Below are 24,504 nucleotides of genomic sequence, written 5' to 3'. Positions count from 1 at the left end.
GTGCATGCCTGTAGTCCCAGCTACTTGGGAGACTGAGGCAGGAAAATTGCTTGAACCCGAGAGGCAGAGGTTGCAGTGAGCCAAGATTGTGCCACTGTACTCCAGCCTGGTGACAGAGCAAGACTCCATCTCAAAAAAAAAAAAAAAAAAAAAAAAATCAGTGATTACTGTCATTCTATGTCTATATATTTCAGAGTCCACTGGACTTTAAAACATCAAAATTTCACTCTATAATTTGCTATATTATTAGTATTATAAACAATTGAGAAACTCATTTTTTACTAGTAATTAGTGTTTCTGAGGTGATTTCTAAGGTTATTATCTACATAATTGACTTTACAAGGATACAGCTATTGTGCAAATGTGGTTTATTATCAGAACCGAATGAATTATTTCATCTGGCAAAAAAAAAATGTTAATTACAATTCAAATTTAAAGATAATTATACTTCAGGGACATAAATATAGTCATCTGGGTCATAACAGTAAATTGCCTAATTGGCCTACTTCAATAGCCAAGACTATAAAACAATTGCAATATAACATCTGTTTCATACAGTGTTTTACTGCTTTAAAAATTCTTCTACTTTTTTTGTGGTTTTTGTTTTTTTTTTTTTGTTTTTTGAGATGAAGTCTTACTCTGTAGGCCAGGCTGGAATGCAGTGGCACAATCTAGGCTTACCACAACCTGCACCTCCCAGGTTCAAGCAATTCTCCTTCCTCAGCTTCCCAAGTAGCTGGGATTACAGGTGTGCGCCACTGCACCTGGTTAATTTTTTGTATTTTTGGTAAAGACAGGGTTTTACCACGTTGGCCAGGCTGGTCTTGAACTCCCAACCTCAGGTAATCCACCCACCTCAGCCTCCCAAAGTGCTAGGATTACAGGCGTGAGCCACCACACCCAGCCAAATGCTTCTATTTTTAAAACTCATTGTATTGATGTTCATAACTCTTGAGAAGTCAATAGCACTGATGTAGAATCCTTATTTTTCAGGTGAAGAAACTTGAGACACAGCTTTACAGTACAGTTGTCTCTCAGTATACACAGAGGATTAGTTATTGGTCTTATAACCACTACAGGACCCCCAAGTATAGCAAAATCCAAGCATACCAAAGTCCCACAGCTGACCCTGAGGAATAAGAGTATACGAGAAGTGGGCCCTCCCCATACACGGTTTCACATCCCGTGAATACTGTATGTTCAATCTGCATTTGGTTGAAAAAATGCAGTGTATAAGTGGACCCATGCAATTCAAACCCATGTTATTCAAGAGTCAACCCAGGCTGGGCTCGGTGGTTCACGCCTGTAATCCCAGCACTTTGGGAGGCTGAGGCAGGTGGATCACCTGAAGTCAGGAGTTCGAGACCAGCCTGGCCAACATGGTGAAACCTCGTTTCTACTAAAACTACCAAAAATTAGCAGGGTGTGGTGGTGCATGCCTGTAATCCCAGCTACTCAGGAGGCTGAGGCAGAAGAATCACTTGAACCTGAGAGGTGGAGGTTGCAGTGAGCCGAGGTCGCGTCATTGCACTCCAGCCTGGGCAATAAGAGCGAAACTCTGTCTCAATCAATCAATCAATCAATCAATAAGTCAAACAACTGGGTAAATAGTAGAGCTAGGTCTGAAGTACAGGCCTCCAGACTTCCAGTCCAGTTCTCCTTTGCACTAAGAATACAGAAGACTACTTAAAAAAGCAGATCTTGCCCAGTGTGGTGGCGTGTGCCTCTAGTCCCCAGCTACTCCAGGGAGGCTGAGGCCAAAGGATCTGAGCCTAGGAGCTGGAGACCAGCTTGGGCAACATAGTCATCCCACCTATTTGAAAACAAACAAACAACAACAAAGAAAAAAAATAGAGAAGCTGATCCTGGCTCTGTGTGACTTTGAGCAAATTACTCAGTCTCATGGTGAGGTAGTTTATCTGTAATATGGGACTATTCACTGGGTAATAACTTCACTGAGGGTAATAGGTGCTAAAACCTGTGGAGCACTTAGAACAGTGCTTGACAAATACTAAGTTCTGTATAAATGTTGGCAATTCTATACCACTTTAAATTGAAGCGTTATATTGTATACTTTATTAGTAATACACTCAAGGACACATGTAGGGCGTGTTTCAGAAGTTTTGTGGATATTGAAAGAATAGAGGGCAAACCATATTTTTAACTTACAATATCCCCATATTTTTGGCTTCATTATATTCCCACGTGTCCTTCCAACAAAGTAAACATGTCGCCCGGCCGTTGAAATCATCTCCTACTCTTATCCAGACTTTTCATCTGAAACGGTTGTATGCAACAGGCACAAAAGCATTTTCACAGAAAAACATTTTAATGCAGTTTAACCAGAAAGACACATCATGTTCAGAATTATTTAGGAAAAAATCTTAAATTTTTAAACATTTAAAAAATAGGGGCCGGGCACAGTGGCTCACGCCTGTAATCCCAGAACTTTGGGAGGCTGAGGCGGGCAAATCACGAGGTCAGGAGATCAAGACCATCCTGGCTAACATGGTGAAACCCCGTCTCTACTAAAAATACAAAAAAACTAGCCGGGCGTGGTGAAGGGCGCCTGTAGTCCCAGCTACTCGGGAGACTGAGGCAGGAGAATGGCGTGAACCCGGGAGGCGGAGCTTGCAATGAGTGGAGATCTTGCCACTGCACTTCAGCCTGGGCAACAGAGCAAGACTCCGCCTCAAAAAAAAAAAAAAAAAAAAAAGGCCGGGCGCTGTGGCTCAAGCCTGTAATCCCAGCACTTTGGGAGGCCGAGACGGGCGGATCACGAGGTCGGGAGATGGAGACCATCCTGGCTAACACGGTGAAACCCCGTCTCTACTAAAAAATACAAAAACCTAGCTGGGCGAGGTGGCGGGCGTCTGTAGTCCCAGCTACTCATGAGGCTGAGGCAGGAGAATGGCGTGAACCCGGGAGGCGGAGCTTGCAGTGAGCTGAGATCCGGCCACTGCACTCCAGTCTGGGCGACAAAGCGAGACTCTGTCCCAACAAAACAAAATAAAAAAAAAGTGTTTTGAAGGCCGGGCGCGCTGGCCGAGGTGGGTGGATCACCTGAGGTGATCTAATGCAAAAATTAGCCGGGTGTGGTGGCAGTCACGTGTAGTCCTAGCTACTCAGGAGGCTGAGACGGGAAATGCTTGAATCCGGGAAGCGGAGGTTGCAATGGGCCAGGATCGCACCCGCTGGAGCGCCAGTGCACTCCAGTCTGGGTGACAGAGTGAGACTCCGTCTCAAAAAAAAAAAAAAACAAAAAAGTTTCCAGACTGGGCGCAGTTGTGGGGAAAAGAAAGAGAGATCAGCCTGTTACTGTGTCTATATAGAAAGAAGCAGACATAAGAGACTCCATTTGGTTCTGTATTTGAGATGCTGTTAATCTGTGACCCTACCCCCAACCTTGTCCTTGCAAGAGACATGTGCTGTGGTGACTCAAGGTTTAATGGATTTTGGGCTGTGCAGGATGTGTCTTTGTTAAACAAGTGCCTGAAGGCAGCTTGCTGGTTAAAAATCCTGCCCGTCCCTGGGCAATGGAACATCTCGGTGTGAGACCCGATTGTATGCTCTGTTTACTGAGATAGGAGAAAACTGCCTTAGGGCATAAGGTGGGACTTGCTGGCGGGACTGGCTGGAGCAATGCTGCTGAGAGGTTTATGGAGATGTTTGCATATGCGTATCAAGGCACAACATTTTCCTTTGAACTTATTCATGTCACAGAGATCTTTGTCCATATGTCTTACTGCTAATTTTCTCCCTAAAATGATCCTATTGTCCTGCCACTCCCTTATCTTTAAGATGGTAAAGATGATTATCAATAAATACTAAGGGAACTCAGAGACCGGTGCTGGCGTGGGTCCTCTGTAAGCTGAGCGCCGGTCCCCTGGGCCCACTTTTTCTTTCTCTATACTTTGTCTCGTGTCTCATTTCTTTTCTCAAGTCTCTCCTTCTACCTAATGAGAAACGCCCACAGGTGTGGAGGGGCAGGCCACCCCTTCACGCGGTGGCTCACGCCTGTAATCCCAACACTTTGGGAGGCGAAGGCGGGTGGATCACAGGAGGCCAGGAGTTTGAGACCAGCCTGGACATGGGGAAACCCCGTTCCTACCAAAAAATGCAAAAATTAGGTGGGCGTGATGGCACATGCCTGTAATCCCAGCTACTCAGGAGGCTGAGGCATGAGAATCACTTGAACCCAGGAGGCTGCAGTTGCAGTGAGCCGAGATGGCGCCACTGCACTCCAAACTGGGCGACAACGAAATTCTGTTTCAAAAAATGAAATGAAATGAAATGAAATGAAATAAAATAAAAAGCCGAAGGTCTTCAGAGCACCTCCGTCCAGCGGAGGTTAAAGCTCATCTACAACAGCTTGCAGCAAGCTTGCTTTGATAAACAGTCTGGGGCCAGGAGGTACCCACAGTCCTAGTTACGCCAAATTCAGGCCGAAGGGCGACCTATGTCCGTGCTCCTGAGAAACTTCCAGCCCCCATTGCCCATCGGAGCCTCGTCCAGGTGTCCCCATCTAAAGGCTCCACCTGCGCAGGGCGGGTGCCACAAAATGAGGCGTGTTTTGCAAACAAAGGCGGCCGTTGCTCCAAGGTCTCGGGTAACCGATTAGCAAAACCCAGGTCTTCCCACTTAGAGAAGATGGCCCAAGAGCAAGAAGGTGAAACAAGAGGCCACCGGACCCGTGGAGCCCTGAGCTCGGATGTCGCCCAGTGCTCCGCGCCGTCTCTGACTCCCGGAGCCCGGATGCGCGCTGGGACTCGGTGCAGTCCAGCTCCACGGCCGCGCGTCCCACAACACCCTTCACGTCCGTTCCTCGGTTTCCCCACCTTGGGAAGGCCAAGACTTCCCAGGCTTTAGGGGGCTGGAAGCTGCGAGAAGGTGGCGCTTGCTTAGGTGAGGCGCGAAGGATGGCATCAGAGAGAGGAAGGTGACTGGAACCTTCCTGGCCATGGACGACCACCGGGTTCTAGGCGCCCGCTAGCCCCAGTGGTTGATGATCACGTGATACGCCCTAGTGTACCTTTCCTGCAGCGTGTTACCTGACGCACAGAGAACGTCGCTTCCAGAGGACCATTTTTTTTCGTAACTGACAGTAGTAATCTGGCGGTTTACACTCTCATTCTCTCACCTTTTTAGCCGGGCTCTTGACCTGCCCGGCCAGAAAGTTGCCATTGGGGTAAGGTGAACCGCGACGGGGAATAGGGAAGGGTCTCAGCAGTTTCTGCACGAGTCTTCCACACCGGATTCCGGAGGCCACAGTTAGGGAAAGCAAGGGCTAGTAAGGCAGTTTCCTCTTGTGTTCCCTATTCTTGTTGAGACTGTGGGTGTGGTGGAGTGAGCCTTTGGCTGACCTTTGTCCCTCCTGCCAAGACTTTCTTGCAGGACTATTCCTCACCCAGTGGATGAGTTTGCTTACTTGGTCGGTGACAGTACAGTGACCACAACCAAGGATTTGACAAGGGGATCTTACTACTTGCAACAAGGAAAACACTGGGGGTAATTCTTAAAGCAGTGCCTCCCTGAACAAAGGTGAAAACATTGCTTTTATTAGGTCGAGTCGTATGTAGAGGTGGAGCAAAAGTCGTGCTGGTGCAGTTTTCCATCATGTTTCTACATACCTCGCATGCATAGAAAATAGCGAATAAGGCCGGGTGCAGTGTTTCATGCCTGTAATCCTAGCACTTTGGGAGGCTGAGGCAGGCGGATCACCTGAGGTCGGGAGTTCGAGAACAAACTGACCAACATGGAGAGAAACCCGGTCTCCACTAAAAATACAAAGGTAGCTGGGCGTAGTGGCGCATGCCTGTAATCACAGCTACTAGGGAGGCTGAGGCAGGAGAATCGCTTCAATCCGGGAGACGGAGGTTGCTGTGAGCCAAGACTGCGCCATTGCACTCCAGCCTCGGCAACAAGAGTGAAACTCCATCTCATAAAAGAAAAAAAAAAAAAAAAAGAGACAGAGAGAAAGAAAGGGAAAGGAAAGGAGAGGGAAGGGGTGGGGAGGGCAGGGAAGGAGGGACTGCTCACGCCTGTAATCCCAGCACTTGGGAAGGCTGATGAGGGAGGGTGGCTAAAGGCCAGGAACCCAAGACCAGCCTAGGTAACATAGGGAGACCCACCCTATTTTAAAAAAAAAAAAAAAAGAGAGAGAGAGAAAGAAAATGTGAGACAGGGCAGGGACCCCCTCTTTTTTTTTTTTTTTGAGACGGAGTCTCACTCTGTCGCCCAGGCTGGAGTGCAGCGGCCGGATCTCAGCTCACAGCAAGCTCCACCTCCCGGGTTTACGCCATTCTCCTGCCTCAGCCTCCCGAGTAGCTGGGAATACAGGCGCCCGCCACCTCGCCCGGCTAGTTTTTTGTATTTTTTAGTAGAGACGGGGTTTCACCGTGTTAGCCAGGATGGTCTCGATCTCCTGACCTAGTGATCCGCCCGTCTCGGCCTCCCAAAGTGCTGGGATTACAGGCTTGAGCCACTGCGCCCGGCCTAATTTTGTATTTTCAGTAGAGATGGAGTTTCAGCATGTTGGCCAGGCTGGTCTCGAACTCCTGATCTCAGGTGATCTGCCCACCTCGGCCTCCCAAAGTGCTGAGATTACAGGCATGAGCCACTGCACCCGGTCCTTTTTTCTTATTTTTCATTACTAACAGTTTGCCCTGACAGATGTACCAGTGATTTTTGACAACTATGCAGTCACAGTTATTGGTGAGAGCCATATAATCTTGCACTTTTCAGTCCTGCAGGGCAAAAACATTATGACAGAATGACCCCCACAGCTATCCACAATCAGATGTATTAATTTTTTTTTTTTTTTTTTTTTTGAGACGGAGTCTGCTCTAATGCCTAGGCTGGAATGCAATGGCACCATCTCGGTTCACTGCAACCTCCACCTCCCTGGTTGAAGCGATTCTCCTGCCTCAGCTTCCCAAGTAGCTGGGATTACAGCTGCCTGCCACCACGCCCAGCTAATGTTTGTATTTTTAGTAGAGATGGGGTTTCACCATGCTGGCCAGGCTGGTCTCGAACTCCTGACCTCAGGCAATCTGCCTGCCTCAGCCTCCCGAAGTGTTGGAATTATAGGCATGAGCCACCATGCCCAGCCAGATGTATTAATATTTATAGTTTATCTTTTTTTTTTTTTTTTTTGAAACCGAGTTTTGCTCTTTTTGCCCAGGCTGGAGTGCAATGGCGGGATCTTGGCTCACTGCAACCTTGGCTCATGGCAACCTCTGCCTCCTGGGTTCAAGCAATTCTCCTGCCTCAGCCTTCCAAGTAGCTGGGATTATAGGCATGCTCCACCACGCCCAAATAATTTTCTTTTTTTTTTTTTTTTTTTTTTTGAGACCGAGTCTGGCTCTGTCGCCCAGGCTGGAGTACAGTGGCCGGATCTCAGCTCACTGCAAGCTCCGTCTCCCGGGTTTACACCATTCTCCTGCCTCAGCCTCCTGAGTAGCTGGTACTACAGGCGCCCGCCACATCGCCCGGCTAGTTTTTTGTATTTTTTTGAGTAGAGACGGGGTTTCAACGTGTTAGCCAGGATGGTCTCGATCTCCTGACCTCGTGATCCGCCCATCTCGGCCTCCCAAAGTGCTGGGATTACAGGCTTGAGCCACCGCGCCCGGCCGATTATTTTCTATTTTTAGTGGAGACCTGGTTTCTCCATGTTGGTCAGGCTGGTCTCGAACTGCCAACCTCAGGTGATCTGCCCACCTCAGCCTCCCAAAGTGCTGGGATTACAGGCGTGAGCCACTGCCCCTGGCCTTATAGTTTATCTTCTAGTGGTCTTCGGTCCTCATTTGAAAATGTGAAAAGTGGGTATCTGAGATAATTCACCATTTTGAAGATTCATTGTTTCTTGGAACCGAAATCGATCTCAGAAGTATACCCCTGCACTACTGAGAAACTTAACCAAGGACAAATACAATCCCTTCACTCCACAGACAGCTGACATGATGGTCTGTGACCTGAAGGTTATTGAACAGTTGGAGTGTTCTGCATTCATGTGGAAGAGGCTAAAAGATGTTTGATGAAACACTATGGGCTGCCCTGGAAGAGGACTGAAGAAGCAGCTGCAGGTGAGTGCTGCTCTGAACATAATCCAGGGCACTTTCTGCATAGTTGGTGGTTCTGTCACACTTAAAACAATGTTAATTTCTTTATTTTTATTTTTTTAGAATCAAGGTCTCTGTTGCCCAGGCTGGAGGGCAGCAGTGCAATCACAGCTCGCTGTGCCCTCAACATCCCAGGCTCAGGTGATTCTCCCACTCCAGTCTTCCAAGTAGCTGGGATTACCAGTGCATGCCACCATGCCTGGCCTTTTTTTTTTTTTTTTTTTTCTTAATTTTAAATTAATAATTTTTTTTTCTTTTTTCTTTTCTTTTTTTTTTTTTTATGAGACAGAGTCTCTCTCTCTCTCTCCTGCCCAGGACAGAGGGCAGTGGCGCAATCTGGGCTCACTGCAAGCTTCACCTCTCAGGTTCAAGCGATTCTTGTGCCTCTGCCTCCCAAGTAGCTGGGACCACAGGCATGCGCCACCAACCTAATTTTTGTATTTTTAGTAGAGACAGGGTTTTGCCATGTTGGGCAGGCTGGTCTCGAACTCCTGGCCTCAAGCTACCTGCCCACCTCGGCCTCCCAAAGTGCTGCGATTACAGGTATGAGCCACCATGCCCGGCCCTCTTTTTTTTTTTCTTTCTTTCCTGAGACAGAGTCTCTCTCTTTTGCCCAGGCTGTAGCTCAGTGGCATGGTCTCGGCTCACTGCAACCTCCGCCTCCCAGGTTCAAGCAATTCTCCTGCCTCAGCTGCCTGAGTAGTTGGGATTACAGGTGCTTGCCACCACACCCGGCTACTTTTTTGTATTTTTAGTAGAGACTGAACTTCATCATGTTGGCCAGGCTGGTCTCAAACTCCTGACCTTGTGATCTGCCCACCTTGGCCTGCCAAAATGCTGGGATTACAGGAGTGAGCCACTGTGCCCAGTCCATTTTTTAATTTTTGTAGACATTGGGTCTCACTATGCTGCCCTGGTTGGTCTTGAGCTCCTGGGCTCAAGCAATCCTATTGCCTTGACCTCCCAAAGATCTGGAGTTATAGGCATGAGCCTCTGTGCCTGGCCTAAAAGGAATGTTTAAATCCAATTACAAATTAGAATTTGTTTTTGTAGTTATAGAGGAACTGCTCCATGCTGGTTCTCCAACAACCTAGATATTATTACTGGACAACTCTGATCGCCTTGACAAATTTGGCATCCAACCTGTGTTATGCCCAGACCGTTTGTTCCCCAAAGAAGACCACCAGAGTCCAGAGTCAAAGCCAAGCGGCAAGGATCTTTACTACAAGTTCGAACCTGGTCCCTCCTTTACACAGTATACAAGAGGGCCCCGATCAATGCGAGCGTTTGCTTTTTATAGCCCAAAAGTTGCAGGGGAACAAAGAAATTCTTTTGGCTCCCGCGCTTTCAGTAACCTTGAACGGCTGTCTCCTTATCGGAGACTTTCCAGGTGGTGTTTGTACTGGGCTCAGGGAGTTTCAAGCCCGGGGGCTGAGGAATGTGCCCAGCTCCTTTCACCTGAGCCTGGTAAGGTCACAAAGACTTTTTGGAAGAAAGAGGGATGCGGGCCAGATTAAGGGCCATGATAAGACTCCCTGGGATCTTGTAGTGCATGCTCTTGTCCAAGCAGTGAATTGAGAGGATTAACAAAACTCAGTGAATTGAGAGGATTAACAAAACTCAGGCTCGGGGACAGTTGCAGATTTCAGACTCGAAAGACAAAGTTGGGAAAACATCATGGTTGCTGGCCAGACCAGCTGGGTCACAATTGCCTACAGAAAAGGGCTTATTTCTGATGGGACCATCTGAAATTGATCTGCTCATTGGCTCTTTGTTTCTGTTACAGAGACTGTTTGCATTTCTAAGTAATGATTCCTGCTAAAGCTGCACACTGTGGGAGGGCACATCTCGGCAAGTGTGACCTTTCCACCCAGTACTGAGAGATCAGACTCTGGACCCTGTCTCAGGGCCATCTTACTGCTGCTGGCTTCTTGCATTTGGCTTTTGGTATTAGATGCAGTTTGCAACAGTGAACTGATACCTTGTCTCTACTTCCGTTCTCCTGGTATACATGTTACAGGAAAGGGGTCCAAGTCCAGACCCCAAGAGAGGGTTGTTGGATCTCGCGCAAGAAAGAATTGAGGGCGAGTCCATAAAGTGAAAGCAAGTTTATTAAGAAAGTAAAGGAATAAAAGAATGGCTACCCCATAGACAGAACAGCCCCAAGGGCTGCTGGTTGCCCATTTTTATGGTTGTTTCTTCATGATATGCTAAACAAGGAGTGGATTATGCTTCCCCTTTTTAGACCATATAGGGTAACTTCCTGATGTTGCCATGGCATTTGTAAACTGTCATGGCGCTGGTGAGAGTGTAGCAGTGAGGACGACCAGAGGTCACATTCATTGCCATCTTGGTTTTGGTGCGTTTTAGCTGGCGTCTTTGCTGTAGCCTGTTTTATCAGCAAGGTCTTTATGACCTATATCTTGTGCTGACCTCCTATGTTATCCTGTGACTTAGGATGCGTTAACTCTCTGAGAATGCAGCCCAGTAGGTCTCAGCCTTATTTTACCAGCCCCTATTCAACATGGAGTTGGTCTGGTTCAAATGCCTCTGACACACACAACTTACTAAGGCACCTTAATTTAGTGATTAAATGCAGCTGTCCCGAGAAAGTGATTGATCACTTCAAGGCTGCTACCTGGATAAGTGATCAGGATGAAAAAGAAGTGGAAAGTTGTGTAAACCCAATTTTTTTTTTTTTTTTTTTTTTTTTTTGAGACAGAGTTTTGCTCTTGTTGCCCAGGCTGGAGTACAATGGTGCAATCTCGGCTCACTGCAACCTCTGCCTCCTGAGTTCAAGTGATTCTCCTGCCTTAGCCTCCTGAGTAGCTGGGATTACAGGCATGCGCCACCACGCCCGGCTAATTTTGTATTTTTAGTAGAGATGGGGTTTCTCCATGTTCGCTGGTCTCAAACCCCCGACCTCAGGTGATCTGCCCGCCTCAGCCTCCCCAAGTGCTGGGATTACAGGCATGAGCCACTGTGCCCAGCCCCTATTTTTTAAATGTTTAAAAATTTAAAAAATTTTTTTTTAATTTTTAATTTAAGAATTTTTTTACTGAATAATTCTGAACATGATGTGTCTTTCTGGTTAAACTGTATTAAAATGTTTTTCTGTGAAAATGCTTTTGTGGCTGTTGCATACAACCCTTTCAGATGAAAAGTCTGGATAAGAGTAGATGATGATTTTAATGGCCAGGCGCAGAGGCTTATGCCTGTAATCCCAGCACTTTGGGAGGCCGAGGTGAGCTACTTGGGAAGGCTGAGGCAGGAGAATCGCTTGAACCCAGAAGGCAGAGGTTGCGGTGGGCCGAGATGGTGCCACTGCACTGCAGCCTGGACAACAAGAGTGAAACTCTGTCTCAAAAAAGAAAAAAAAAAAAAGAGTGGGAGATGATTTTTTAAATGTCTTGATTGTTGAATGGAACGCAACTGATTTTGTAACAATGGGGGAAAAAACAAAATCCGGGCACCTGGGGAGATGGGCTGGTGAAGGGTGTTAATGGTCTTTGTTTTTCAGAACAAAGCCTTCCCGCTTCCTGAAAGAAAACTCCATTGTGCTGCCTTTTCAAGCTGCTGTGAATGCTTTGAATTCAAACTAACTATTGAGCCTATGCTCAACCTGACCACACTGCCTAGGAGGGGGTAAGTAACCTGCCACCTGCCCTTTCCTGCAGAATGCCTACAGATGCTGTCCATACTCATGAAGCTGATGTCATAGGTAAATCAAACTGTTTGGGACTGACTGTCCCAGGTAGTGCCTCTGAAACCAAGGACTGAACTGCCTTGGTGAGTTCAGTGAGAATCTAGAGTGAGAGGGCCCATAGTAAAAGGCCGCAAATTGTTGATGGGAGACTTATGCTTGTCCTATGCGATTCCACTGGAGAAGACTCTTGGAATCTTGCAGACGTTATTCCCCATACTTTGCCCACATGCCTTTTCCCTTTGCAGACTGTGTTTTGTATCGTTTCATTGTAATAAATCTTAGTTGTGAGTATGCCTGTATGCCGAGTATTGTCAGTCCTTTCAGTGGATAATCAAACCTGGGAGCGGTCTTGGGGTCCTAAATACAGAGGTGCACTTGGCTACTACAGCTGTGCAGCTTCAAAGAAAACTACTTAAAACTATACACAGAAAAAGGAACTTTTGCTCACTGGGCAGAGTTGTGAGTTATGGTGCTTGCTCTAAAAGAGGCTTCCAAAATGTACCTTGTTTTATTTTCATTGACTGATGACATTAACCAATGAGTGGACATTATAGTCTGGTGGCTGGTTGCAGAAAAACTGGATGATCAAGTCTCAAGCTTTGTGGAGACAAACATTATGGCAACAAATTACACAAGACCCATGTCTTCCATTCATGACCCATGTGATGCCTGTGGAAAAAAGTCCTTTGAGAATAAACATCAATGGAATCAATGAGCTGATTTGACCTGAGCTTCCTAGGTAAGGATCATAGCCACCTGGATACACCATTGCACAGGGCATGGCAATCCATCTACAAGTCAAGACTGGATCTACAAATTAGCTGTAGCAATTCTAGGACATGAGGCCAAGGGAACGTACCACATGTGCCTGAACTGCTAACTACATAGTTGAGTAACAAAGGGAATGCAGGGACTCATCGTTAGGCCACCGGCCCTGGCCAGTCTTGGCAAATCAGCTATGTAATTAAACCTCCTCAATCCTCTGCTCTTCCAGCTCTCCCATGGGAAACTGGGCCACTGGAATTTGTGAGCAGCAAAGAAGAGCCAGGGAATGGGAGACGCTAACATAGAGTTTATTTTGCTGTCCAGCTAAGTTTTCTGGATTTGGGCAGTTATAGATAATGATGATAAGAATCATGAATATGAGATGACAGCTCTAAAGTGTTCCTAGTGTGGCCCACATGTCAGGCGGTGGGAGATGTCTTAGGGTGTCTCCAGTTATGTTAGGAAGGAACTGCTGAGCCACCTGGGAACAAATCTGGGCATATGGTGTGAGCGAGACATGGGGAGGACTGGTAAAGGATGACATAATTGTCAGGGGTACTGCTCATGCCAAGCACGGCTGTGGCAGGACAGCAGCAACCTTGGCCGCTGGGGAAGACAAAAGCCAGGGAGGGACCATTGATCTCTCTCAGCTCTTGTCTGCAGACTGCTATAGCCACCTTCAGCTTGACCAGCAGGGAATCTTCATCTGAGAATTCTCAATTAGCGATTGCTCTAAATGTAACTGTTGGATCTACGTTGCCTAGAACAAATTTAAGAAAATTGTATAAGGCTGGGCGGGGTGGCTCATGCCTATAATCCCAGCACTTTGGGAGGCTGGGGCAGGTGGATCATTTGAGGGCAGGAGTTTAAGACCAGCCTGGCTAACACGGTGAAAACCCGTCTCTACTAAAAATACAAAAAGTAGCCAGTAGTGGTGGTGTGTGCCTGTAATCCCAGATACTTGGGAGGCTGAGGCACAAGAATCTTGGCACTTGAACTTGGGAGGCAGAGGTTGTGGGGGGCCCAGATTGCACCACTGCACTCCAGCCTGGGCAATAGAGCAAGACCCTGTCTCCAAAAAAAAAAAAATTGTTTAATTAAAGCATCTGATGGGGTGGACTGTATTTTGAAAAGAGTTCTTAACTGGCTGTAAAAAAAAAAAAGGTCACAGCCGGGCGCGGAGGCTCACGCCTGTAATCCCAGCACTTTGGCAGGCTGAGGCAGGCGGATCATGAGGTCAGGAGATCGAGACCATCCTGGCTAACATGGTGAAACCCCATCTCTACTAAAACTACAAAAAAATTAGCTGGGCGTGGTGGCAGGCGCCTGTAGTCCCAGCTACTTGGGAGGTTGAGGCAGAAGAATGGCATGAACCTGGGAGGCAGAGCTTGCAGTGACCCGAGATCATGCCACTGCACTCCAGCCTAGGCAACAGAGTGACATTCCATCTCAAAAAAAAAAAGGTCACGCTGGGCACGGTGGCTCATATCTATAATTCCAGCACTTAGGGAGGCTGAGGTTGGCCTGAGGTCAGGAGTTCAAAACCAGTCTGGCCAACATGGTGAAACCCCCCCTCCACTAAGAATACAAAAATTAGCAAGGTGTGGTGGCGCATGCCTGTAATCTCAGCTACTCCGTAGGCTAAGGCAGGAGAATCACTTGCACCTGGGAGGTGGAGGTTGCAGTGAGCCGAGATCGTGTCACTATGTTCCAGCCTGGGTGACACAGCAAGACTCCATCTCAAAGAAAAAAATTAATTAATTTTTTTTAGAAAGGTCAGGAAGTGCAGTAGTAGGGAAACTGCTCTGTGAGGTGTCCTAATGACCTTGCATGTATCCATATAGACCGCATAGAAAGGACTTAACCTAGGTTGATCTAAGTCTTGGTAAACTGCCTCATGATGCTCCCAGAACATGAGACAGTGAGAGGCTTGTGAGGAGATACTGCGAGGCCATTTCTCCCATCTCCCTGTCTTCCTCAGAGGCTATGGTGAGATGGAAGAGTTTCTACCCTGAAATGCCCCTCTTTCTGATACTTGAAGGTATAAAACTACTATAAAACCGTTTAGCATGAAATCCTCGAACTGCTGGGCAACTTTCATTATCATTTCTCCACATATGCTGCTGCGGCCATCAGAGTCCTTATGCTTCCTCTTGCTAAGGCCATCGATTCTTCAGTCTCAGAATTTTTTTTTTTTTTTTTTTTTTTTTGAGATGGAGTTTTGCTCTTGTCGCCCAGGCTGGAGTGCAATGCACGATCTAAGCTCACTGCAACCTCCGCCTCCCAGGTTCAAGCGATTCTCCTGCCTCAGCCTCCCAAATAGTTGAGATTACAGGCATGTGCCACCATGCCCAGTTGATTTTATATTGTTAGTAGAGATGGGGTTTCTCCATGTTAGCCAGGCTGGTGTCAAACTCCTGACCTCAGGTGATCCACCCGCCTCAGCCTCCCAAACTGATGGGATTACAGGTGTGAGCCACTGTGCCCAGCCAGCCTGACCAGTCTCAGAATTTAATTTATATATTACCCAGTCCTTCCTCTGCTGCTGCTGCTGCTTCTTCTGCTGCTGCTGCTGCTTCTTCTTTTTTTTTTTTTTTTTGAGATGGAGTCTCACTCTGTCGCCCAGGCTGGAGTGCAGTGGTGTGATCTCAGCTCACTGCAAGTTCTGCCTCTTGGGTTCACGGCATTCTCCTGCCTCAGCCTCCCGAGTCGCTGGGACGACAGGCGCCGGCCACCACGCCCGGCTTGTATTTTTGGTAGACATGGGGTTTCTCCATGTTGGCCAGGCTGGTCTCAAACTCCCGACCTCAGGTGACTCGCCCGTCTCAGCCTCCCAAAGTGCTGGGATTACAGGTGTGAGCCACTGCACCCGCCCTTTTTTGTTTGTTTGTTTGTTTTTGAGATGGAGTCTCACTCTGTTGCCCAGGCTGGAGTGCAATGGCATGATCTTGGCTCACTACAACCTCCGCCTCCTGGGTTCAAGTGATTCTCCTGCCTCAGCTTCCTGAGTAGCTGGGATTACAGGAATGTTCTGCCACGCCTGGCAGATTTTTGTCTTTTTATTAGAGACGAGGTTTCACCATGTTGGCCAAGCTGGTCTTGAACTCCTGATTTCAGGTGATCCACCTGCCTCGGCCTCCCAAGATGCTGGGATTACAGGCGTGAGCCACCACGCCTGGCCTGCGTTCCTCTGTTTCTTGCCCTTTATTAGCATTTGGAGATAACATACTTGCCATCAGTCCTGCAAAGTAATTGCCGAGGCTGACTCCTTTCACAGTGCTTATGGCTTCCTGAGTCAAAATAGGATTTTTTCTGGGTCCTGAGGATGTGACTTGTATATAAGCCTCTCACCTACTTAAAATATGTTTGTAAATGAAATATTGGTAGATTCCTGTTCCACTGTTTTCTCTACAGGATCAACTACCAAATGTTCTTACACAAATGTGTTGTTTCTTGCACCAATAAGAAACTTCACAATGGAAGGTAGTTCCCAATTTGTGCTAAGTCTGTGGCTGCGCAACTTTTCAGAGGGATCTGTATGTCTGTCTAACACATCAACTCCAACTACACTCAAGTTCATAGGGTTTGGGTATTTCTGCATTGCAGCTATTGTAACAGTTTCTCATGGGTGGTCAAAGAGATGCTCCAAAGTTCAAATCTTCATGGCTCCAGCAGCCTATGCAATGACTGGGCAATGCTAGGGCACAATTAGGCAAAGAGGCTATATCTGTCCCTACCCCACCCCCAGCAACCCATCAAACTGCTTAGTGTGAAACTGGCTCTGCAGAAACAGACCTCCCATCACCCATGTTGCATTATCACCTGGTCTCTTGTTTTGGTGTTGTCTGTTGGGAAAATGGGCACAGGGCGCTGGCACCTTTGCCAATCTGCTATTTCTGTCAGTAATAAACTGCCTGAATCTAAAAAGGGCTTGTTGTTTCTTTATCAATTAAATCTCTCAGCTTTGTTTGACAGCAGTGATATGCTTTGGCTGTGTCCCCACCCAAATCTCATCTTGAATTGTAACTCCCATAATTCCCACATGTCATGGGGGGAACCTGTTGGGAGGTGATTGAATTATGGATCAGGGCTTTCCTGCACTGTTCTCCTGATAGTGAATGACTCTCATGAGATCTGATGGTTTTAAAAACCAGAGTTTTCCTGCACAAGCTCTTTCTTTTTTCATGCCGCCATCCACGTGAGACGTGACTTGCTCCTCCTTGCCTTCTGCCAAGACTGCGAGGCCTCCTTAGCCATTTGGAACTGTAAGTTCATTAAACCTCTTTTTTTCCCCAGTCTCAGGTATGTCTTTATCAGCAGCATGAAAATGGACTCATACATTAAATTGGTACTGGTAGAGTGGGGCACTGCTGTAGATACCCAAAAATGTGGAAGCGACTTTGGAACTGGGTAACAGACAGACATTGGAACAGTTTGGAGGGCTCAGAAGAAAACAAGAAAATGTGGGAAAGTTTGGCACTCCCTAGAGACTTGTTGAATGGCTTTGGCCAAAATGGTGATAGTATTATGGACAATAAAGTCCAGGCTAAGGTGGTCTCAGATGGAAACGAGGAACTTGCTGGGAACTGGAGCAAAGGTGACTCTTGTTATGTTTTAGCAAAGAGACTGGCAGCATTTTACCCCTGCCCTAGAGATTTGTGGAACTTTGAATTTGACAGAGATGACTTAGGGTATCTGGTGGAAGAAATTTCTAAGCATCAAAGCATTCAAGTGGTGACTTGGGTGCTGTTAAAGGCATTCAGGTTTATAAAGGAAGCAGAGCATGAAAGATTGGAAAATTGCAACCTGACAATGCAATAGAAAAGAAAATCCCATTTTCTGAGGAGAAACTCAACCTGGATGCAGAAATTTGCATAACTAATGAGGAGCTGAACGTTAATCCCCAAGACAATGGGGAAAATGTCTTCAGGGAATGTCAGAAGTCTTCATGGCAGCCCCTCCCATCACAGGTCCAGAGACCTAAGAGGAAAAAGTGTTTATGTGCTGGGCCCAGGGTTCCTGTGCTGTGTGTAGCCTAGGGACTTGTTGCCCTGCATCCCAGACACTCCAGCCATGACTAAAGGGGGCCAAGGTACAGCTCAGGCTGTTCCTTCAGAGGGTGGAAGCTCTGAGACTTGGCAGCTTCCATGTGGTGTTAAGCCTGTGGGTGCACAGAAGTCAAGAATTGAGGTTTGGGAACCTCAGTTAGGAAGTCAGACTATCTCTGTTGTAGACAATATGATTCTATAACTAAAAAACCCTGAAGGCTCTGTCCCAAAGCTCCTAGATCTGATAAAGAACTTCAGCAAAGTTTCAGGATACAAAATCAGTATACAAAAATCAGTATCCACCAGGAGCAGTGGCTCACGCCTGTAATCCCAGAGCTTTCGGAGGCCTAGGCTGGGGGATCACTTGAGACCAGGAGTTCGAGACCCACCGGACCACCATGGCCAAACCGCATCTCTATAAAAAATACAAATTAGCCATGCATGAGAGCACACACCTGTAGTCCTAGCTACTTGAGAGGCTGAGGCACAAGTATTTCTTGAACCTGGGAGGCAGAGGTTGCAGTGAGCCAACATCACACCACTACACTCCAGCCTGGGCGACAAAGTGAGATTCTGTCTCAAAAAAAAAAAAAAGTGTTTCAGTCCCACTGGACCAGCCTGGGCAGCATAGCGAGATCCTGTCTCTATTTTTTAAAAATAAATAAATATAATTAAATTAAAACAGAAAATTGACAAATGGGACCTAATTAAACTAAAGAGCTTCTGCACAGTAAAAGAAACTATCGGCCAGGCGCGGTGGCTCACGCCTGTAATCCCAGCACTTTGGGAGGCTGAGGCGGGCGGATCACTAGGTCAGGAGATCGAGACCATCCTCGCAAACATGGTGAAACCCCATCTCTACTAAAAATACAAAAACGTTAGCCAGTCGTGGTGGTGGGCGCCTGTAATCCCAGCTACCCGGGAGGCTGAGGCAGGAGAATAGCATGAACCCGGTGGTGCGGAGCTTGCAGTGAGCGGACATCATGCCACTGCACCCCAGCCTGGGTGACAGAGCGAGACTCTGTCTCAAAAAAAAAAAAAAAAAAAAAAAGAGAAAAAAAGAAACTATCAACAGAATAAAAAGACAACCTACAGACTGGGAGAAAATATTTGTAAACTATGCATCCAACAAAGGTCTAATATTGAGAATCAATAAGGAACTTAAACAAATTAACAAGCCAGAAAACAAACAACCCCATTAAAAAGTGAGCAAAGGACGGTCGGGTGTGGTGGCTCACACCTGTAATCCCAGCACTTTGGGAGGCTGAGGCAGATGGATCACCTGAGGTCAGGAGTTCAAGACCAGCCCGTCCAACATGTTGAAACCCCATCTCCACTAAAAAAAAAAAGATACAAAAATTAGCTGGGCATGGTGGCAGGCGCCTGTAATCCCAGTTACTCGGGAGGCTGAGGCAGGAGAATCGCTTGAACCCGAGAGGTGAAGGTTGCAGTGAGCCGAGATCACGCCATTGCACTCCAGCCTGGGGGACAAGAGTGAGACTTCATTTCAAAAAAAAAAAAGAGCTAAGGACACGAACAGATAATTTTCAAAAGAAGACATATACTTGGCCAACAAGAAAAAATGTTCAACATCACTAATCATTAAAGAAATGCAAACCACAATAAGATACCAACTCACACCAGTCAGAATGACTATTAAAAAGTCATAAAGTAACAGATGCTGGTTTGTAATCCCAGCACTTTGGGAGGCCAAGGCAGGCGGATCACCTGAGTTCAGGAGTTCGGAGCCTGGCCAACGTGGCAAAACCCCATCTCTACTAAAAATACCAACAATTCGGCCGGGCGCGGTGGCTCAAGCCTGTAATCCCAGCACTTTGGGAGGCCGAGACGGGCGGATCACGAGGTCAGGAGATTGAGACCATCCTGGCTAACACGGTGAAACTCCGTCTCTACTAAAAAATACAAAAAACTAGCCGGGCGAAGTGGCGGGCGCCTGTGGTCCCAGCTACTCGGGAGGCTGAGGCAGGAGAATGGCGTGAACCCGGGAGGCGGAGCTTGCAGTGAGCTGAGATCCGGCCACCGCAATCCAGCCTGGGCGACAGAGCCAGACTCAGTCTCAAAAAAAAAAAAAAGCCGGGCGCGGTGGCTCAAGCCTGTAATCCTAGCACTTTGGGAGGCCGAGACGGGCGGATCACGAGGTCAGGAGATCGAGACCATCCTGGCTAACACGGTGAAACTCCGTCTCTACTAAAAATACAAGAAAATTAGCCGGGCGAGGTGGCGGGCGCCTGTAGTCCCAGCTACTCGGGAGGCTGAGGCAGGAGAATGGCGTGAACCCGGGGGGGCGGAGCTTGCAGTGAGCCGAGATCGCGCCACTGCACTCCAGCCTGGGGCACAGAGCAAGACTCTGTCTCAAAAAAAAAAAAAAAAAAAAAAAAAAAAAAAAAAAAAAAAAAAAAAAAAAAAAAAAAGAAAAAAGAAAAAAAATACCAACAATTCGCCAGGTATGGTGGCAGGCGCCTGTAATTCCAGCTACTCGGGAGGCTGAGGCATGGGAATCGCTTGAACCAGGGAGGCAGAGGTTGCAGCGAGGGAAGTCATGCCATTGCACTCCAGCCTGGGCAACAAGACCAAAACTCCATCTCAAAAACTAAACTAAACTAAAAAAACAGATGCTGGCCAGGCCCGGCGGCTCATGCCTGTAATCCCAGCTCTTTGGGAGGCCAAGGTGGATGGATCACCTGAGGTCAGAAGTTCGAGACTGGCCTGACCAACATGGAGAAACCCCGTCTCTACTAAAAATACAAAATTAGCCGGGCGTGGTGGCACATGCTTGTAATCCCAGCTACTCGGGAGGCTGAGGCAGGAGAATCGCTTGAACCTGGGAGGTGAAGGTTGCAGTTGGCAAAAACTGTGCCACTGCACTCCAGCCTGGGTGACAGGTCCTCACTCTGTCCCCCAAACTGGAGGGCAAAGGTGAGATCACAGCTCGCTGGATCCTCGACCTCCCAAGGCTCAGGTGATCCTCCTGCCTCAGCACCCTGGAGTAGCTGGGACCACAGGTGGGCACCACCACGCCCAGCTAATTTATTTATTTACTTATTTTGAGACGGAGTCTTGCTCTGTCGCCCAGGCTGAAGTGCAGTGGCACGATCTTGGTTCAAGCAATTCTCCTGCCTCAGCCTCCTGGGTAGCTGGGACTACAGTCACATGCCACCAAGCCCGACTAATTTTTTTTTTTTTTTTGAGAGATGGGGTTTCACCATGATGGCCAGGTTGGTTTTGAACTCCTGACCTCAGGTGATCCACCAAAGTGCTGGGATTACAGGCATGAGCTACCACACCCGGCCGTCCAGCTATTTTTTATATTTTTTGTAGAGATGGGGTTTCCCCATGTTGCCCTGGCTGGTCTCGAAATCCTGGACTCAATTTATTCTCCCACCTCAGCCTCCCAAACTGCTGGGATTATAGCCATGAGCCTCCACACCTGGATTTTTTTCCTTTGCATATATATATACACATACACACACACATATATATGTATATTTTTTCCTAGTTATTATTATTTTGAGAAGAATCTCACTCCATCACCTAAACTGGAGTGCAGTGGTGCAATCTCTGCTCCCTGAAACCTCTGCCTCCTGGGTTCAAGCAATTCTTGTGCCTCAGCCTCCTGAGTTGCTGGGATTACAGGCACCCACAACCATGCCCAGCTAATTTTTGTATTTTTAGTAGAGACAGGGTTTCACCATGTTGGCCAGGCTGGTCTTGAACTCCTATCCTCAGGTGATCTGTCCCCCTGCACCTCCCAAAGTGCTGGAATCACAGGTGTGAGCCACAGTGAGTAGCCATTTTTTCCTAATTTGTGACCCAGAAAATCCTGTTTAAAATCTGCCATCTAGTGTGGGATTTGTAAAATGACAAATCACCGGACACAATCGTGTGTTTATACTAAGGCTTCTCTCCTGAACACCAGGTTTAAAACTTTTCAGCATCAAATGACATTATCCAGTAAAGTAGCATTAAAAGTGGTTACCCATTTGGTTTTACTTATAGTTTTAGATAGATAGATAGATAGATAGATAGATAGATAGATAGATATAAGTATATTGATATGCAAGGTAAATTTTTTTTTCAAGTTAGAGCTTTTGATCAGCAGGATATGGTAGTATAGGAAACCTTTAAATAGCACAGTAAGCTGGAAGGAATGTGGCTCAAAACTGTAATCCCAGCGCTCTGGGAGACCAAGGAGGAAGGATTGATAGGAGTTCGAGACTGCCCTGGGCAACATAGCAAGATCTCCATCTCTAAAATAAATAAAAATGAATAAATAGCAAAGTAAAAGCTATCTCATAAGTAATTTTTACTTATTTATTTATTTTTGAGACAGAGTCTCGCTCTGTCACCAGGCTGGAGTGCAGTAGTATGATCTCGGCTCACTGAAACTTCTGCCTCTTGGGTTCAAGTGATTCTCCTGCCTCAGTCTCCCAAGTAGCTGGGACTACAGGCTCGCGCCACCACACCCAGGTAATTTTTGTATTTTTAGTAGAGACGGAATTTCACCATGTTGGCCAGGATGGCCTCGATCTCTTGACCTCAGGTGATCTGCCCGCCTTGGCCTCCCAAAGTGCTGGGATTACAGGCATGAGCCACTGGGCCCGGCCAAATTTTTATTTATTTATCTTTGAGATGGAGTCTTGCTCTGTTGTCCAGGCTCTAGTGCAGTGGTACAATCTTGGCTCGCTGCAACCTCCACCTCCTGGGTTCAAGCAATTCTCCTGCCTCAGCCTCCGAAGTAGCTGGGATTACAGGTGCACGCCACCATGTCCAGCAAATTTTTGTATTTTTAGTAGAGATGGGGATTCACTATGTTGGCCTGGCTGGTCTCGAACTCCTGACCCCAAATGATTTGCCCGCCTCAGCCTTCCAAAGTGCTTGGATTACAGGCATGAGCCACTGTATCCAGCCAGTAGTATAATTTTTGTTTTCTTTTTTTTGAGATGGAGTCTCGCTCTGTTGCCCAGGCTGGAATGCAGTGGGCCGATCTCGGCTCACCACAACCTCTGCCTCCCAGGTTCAAGTGATTCTGCCTCAGCCTCCCAAGTAGGTGGGACTACAGATGCGCGCCACCATGCCTGGCTAATTTTTGTATTTTTAGTAGAAACAGGGTTTCACTATGTTGGCCAGGCTGGATTCAAACTCCTGACCTCATGATCCAGCTGCCTTAATTTTTGTTTTCAACTATGAAATATATTTTTAACAAACTCAGACCAGGTGCAGTGGCTCACACCTGTAATCCCAGCACTTTGGGAAGCCGAGGCGAGTAGATCACGAGGTCAGAAGATCGGGAGCATCCTGGCCAACATGGTGAAAACCCGTCCCTACTAAAAATACAAAAATTAGCCAGGGTGGTGGTGGGCGCCTGTAGTCCCAGCTACTCAGGAGGCTGAGGCAGCAGAATTGCTTGAACCAGGAAGGCGGAGGTTGCAGTGAACCGAGATTGTGACACTGCCCTCCAGCCTGGGCAACAGTGCGAGACTCCGTCTCAAAAAACAAAAAACAAAACCAAAAACTCAAGAGGAAAAGAATATTCTATTTACCCAGGTACACACTATTTACTCAGGTATTTACCTTTTTTTTTGTTCTTCATTCATTTCTTATGTTCCTAGCTTTCTTCTGATATAATTTCTCTTATATCTGAACTTCCTTGGCAATTTATTCAGAGGAGTTTTGTTTGCAACAAATTCTCTTAGTTTCCTTGTATCTAAGCATGTCTTTATTTCATCTTTATTCCTGAAGAATATTTTCATTGAATTTTGAGGTGACATCTCTTTTTTTTTGTTTTGTCTTTTGGTGACATCCTTTTTTATTCAGCACTTTTTAAAGTTTTTTTTTTTTTTTTTTTTTTACTTTTTAAAAATAATAGAGACAGGGTCTAACTATGTTTCCCAGGCCGATTTTGAACTCCTGGTCTCAAGGGGTTCACCTGTCTTGGTCTCCCAAAGTGCTAGGATTATCGATGTGAGCCACCATGCCTGGCCTGTTCAGCACTTTTAAAATGTTGTTACACACACACACACACACACACAAATACATTTTTTTTCTTTTTTTTCTAGTGGCTCAATAACAATAATAAAATGTTTTTATTTATTTATTTATTTCAGAGACGGAGTCTTGCTCTGTCACCCAGGCTGTTATGCAGTGGAGGGATCTCGGCTCACTGCAACCTCCTCCTCCCGGGTTCAAGTGATTTTCCTGCCTCAGCCTCCCGAGTAGCTGGGACTACAGGTGTGTGCCACTATGCCCAGCTAATGTTTGTATTTTTAGTAGAGACGGGGTTTCACCATGTTAGTCAGGTTGGTCTTGAGCTCCCGACCTCATCATCCGCCTGCCTCAGCCCCCAGAGTGCTGGAATGCAGTGGGCAATACACTGTCTTTCCCTGGCTATTTTCAAGGTTTTCTTTGTCTGTATTTTCAAAGTTTGATTGCAATCTATCTCAATTTGGATTCATTTGGGTCTTTCTTTTTTATTCATTTATTTATTTTATTATCAAACGGAGTCAGTTCAGAGAAGCTTTCTGGGTTTTTCCTCTTTAGGTTCTGCTGGCCCTTGTGAATGTCAGTTATTGTCTTTTGCCAACATTTAGAAAAATTTTAGCCATTGTTTCTTCAATTTTTTTTTTGTACTGCACTTTTTCTCCTTTCCTTCTGGAACTCTGATGTCATGAATATCAGCCCTTTGGTATTGTTCACTGATTCCTGAGACTCTTTTTAGTTTGGTGGGGTGGGGAATTTTTTTTTTTTTTTTTTTTTTTTGAGACGGAGTCTCGCTCAATTGTACAGGTTGGAGGGCAGTGGGGCGATCTAAGAATCGCTTAAACCCAGGGGCCTTTGACTCTAAGGT

At 46.7% G+C, this 24,504-nt stretch overlaps 1 pseudogene; it reads right to left on the bottom strand.

Annotated features, from left to right (window-relative positions):
- Positions 1-4,525: 4,525 nt before the first annotated feature.
- Positions 4,526-16,255, bottom strand: LOC126937304 (PRELI domain containing protein 3B-like; annotated as a pseudogene).
- Positions 16,256-24,504: the final 8,249 nt, after the last annotated feature.

Source organism: Macaca thibetana, chromosome 15, assembly GCF_024542745.1.
Source record: "Macaca thibetana thibetana isolate TM-01 chromosome 15, ASM2454274v1, whole genome shotgun sequence".
NCBI classification, from domain to species: Eukaryota; Metazoa; Chordata; class Mammalia; order Primates; family Cercopithecidae; genus Macaca; species Macaca thibetana.
The sequence above is the reverse complement of the archived record's forward strand: the minus strand, read 5'-3'. Positions and strand labels throughout refer to the sequence as shown.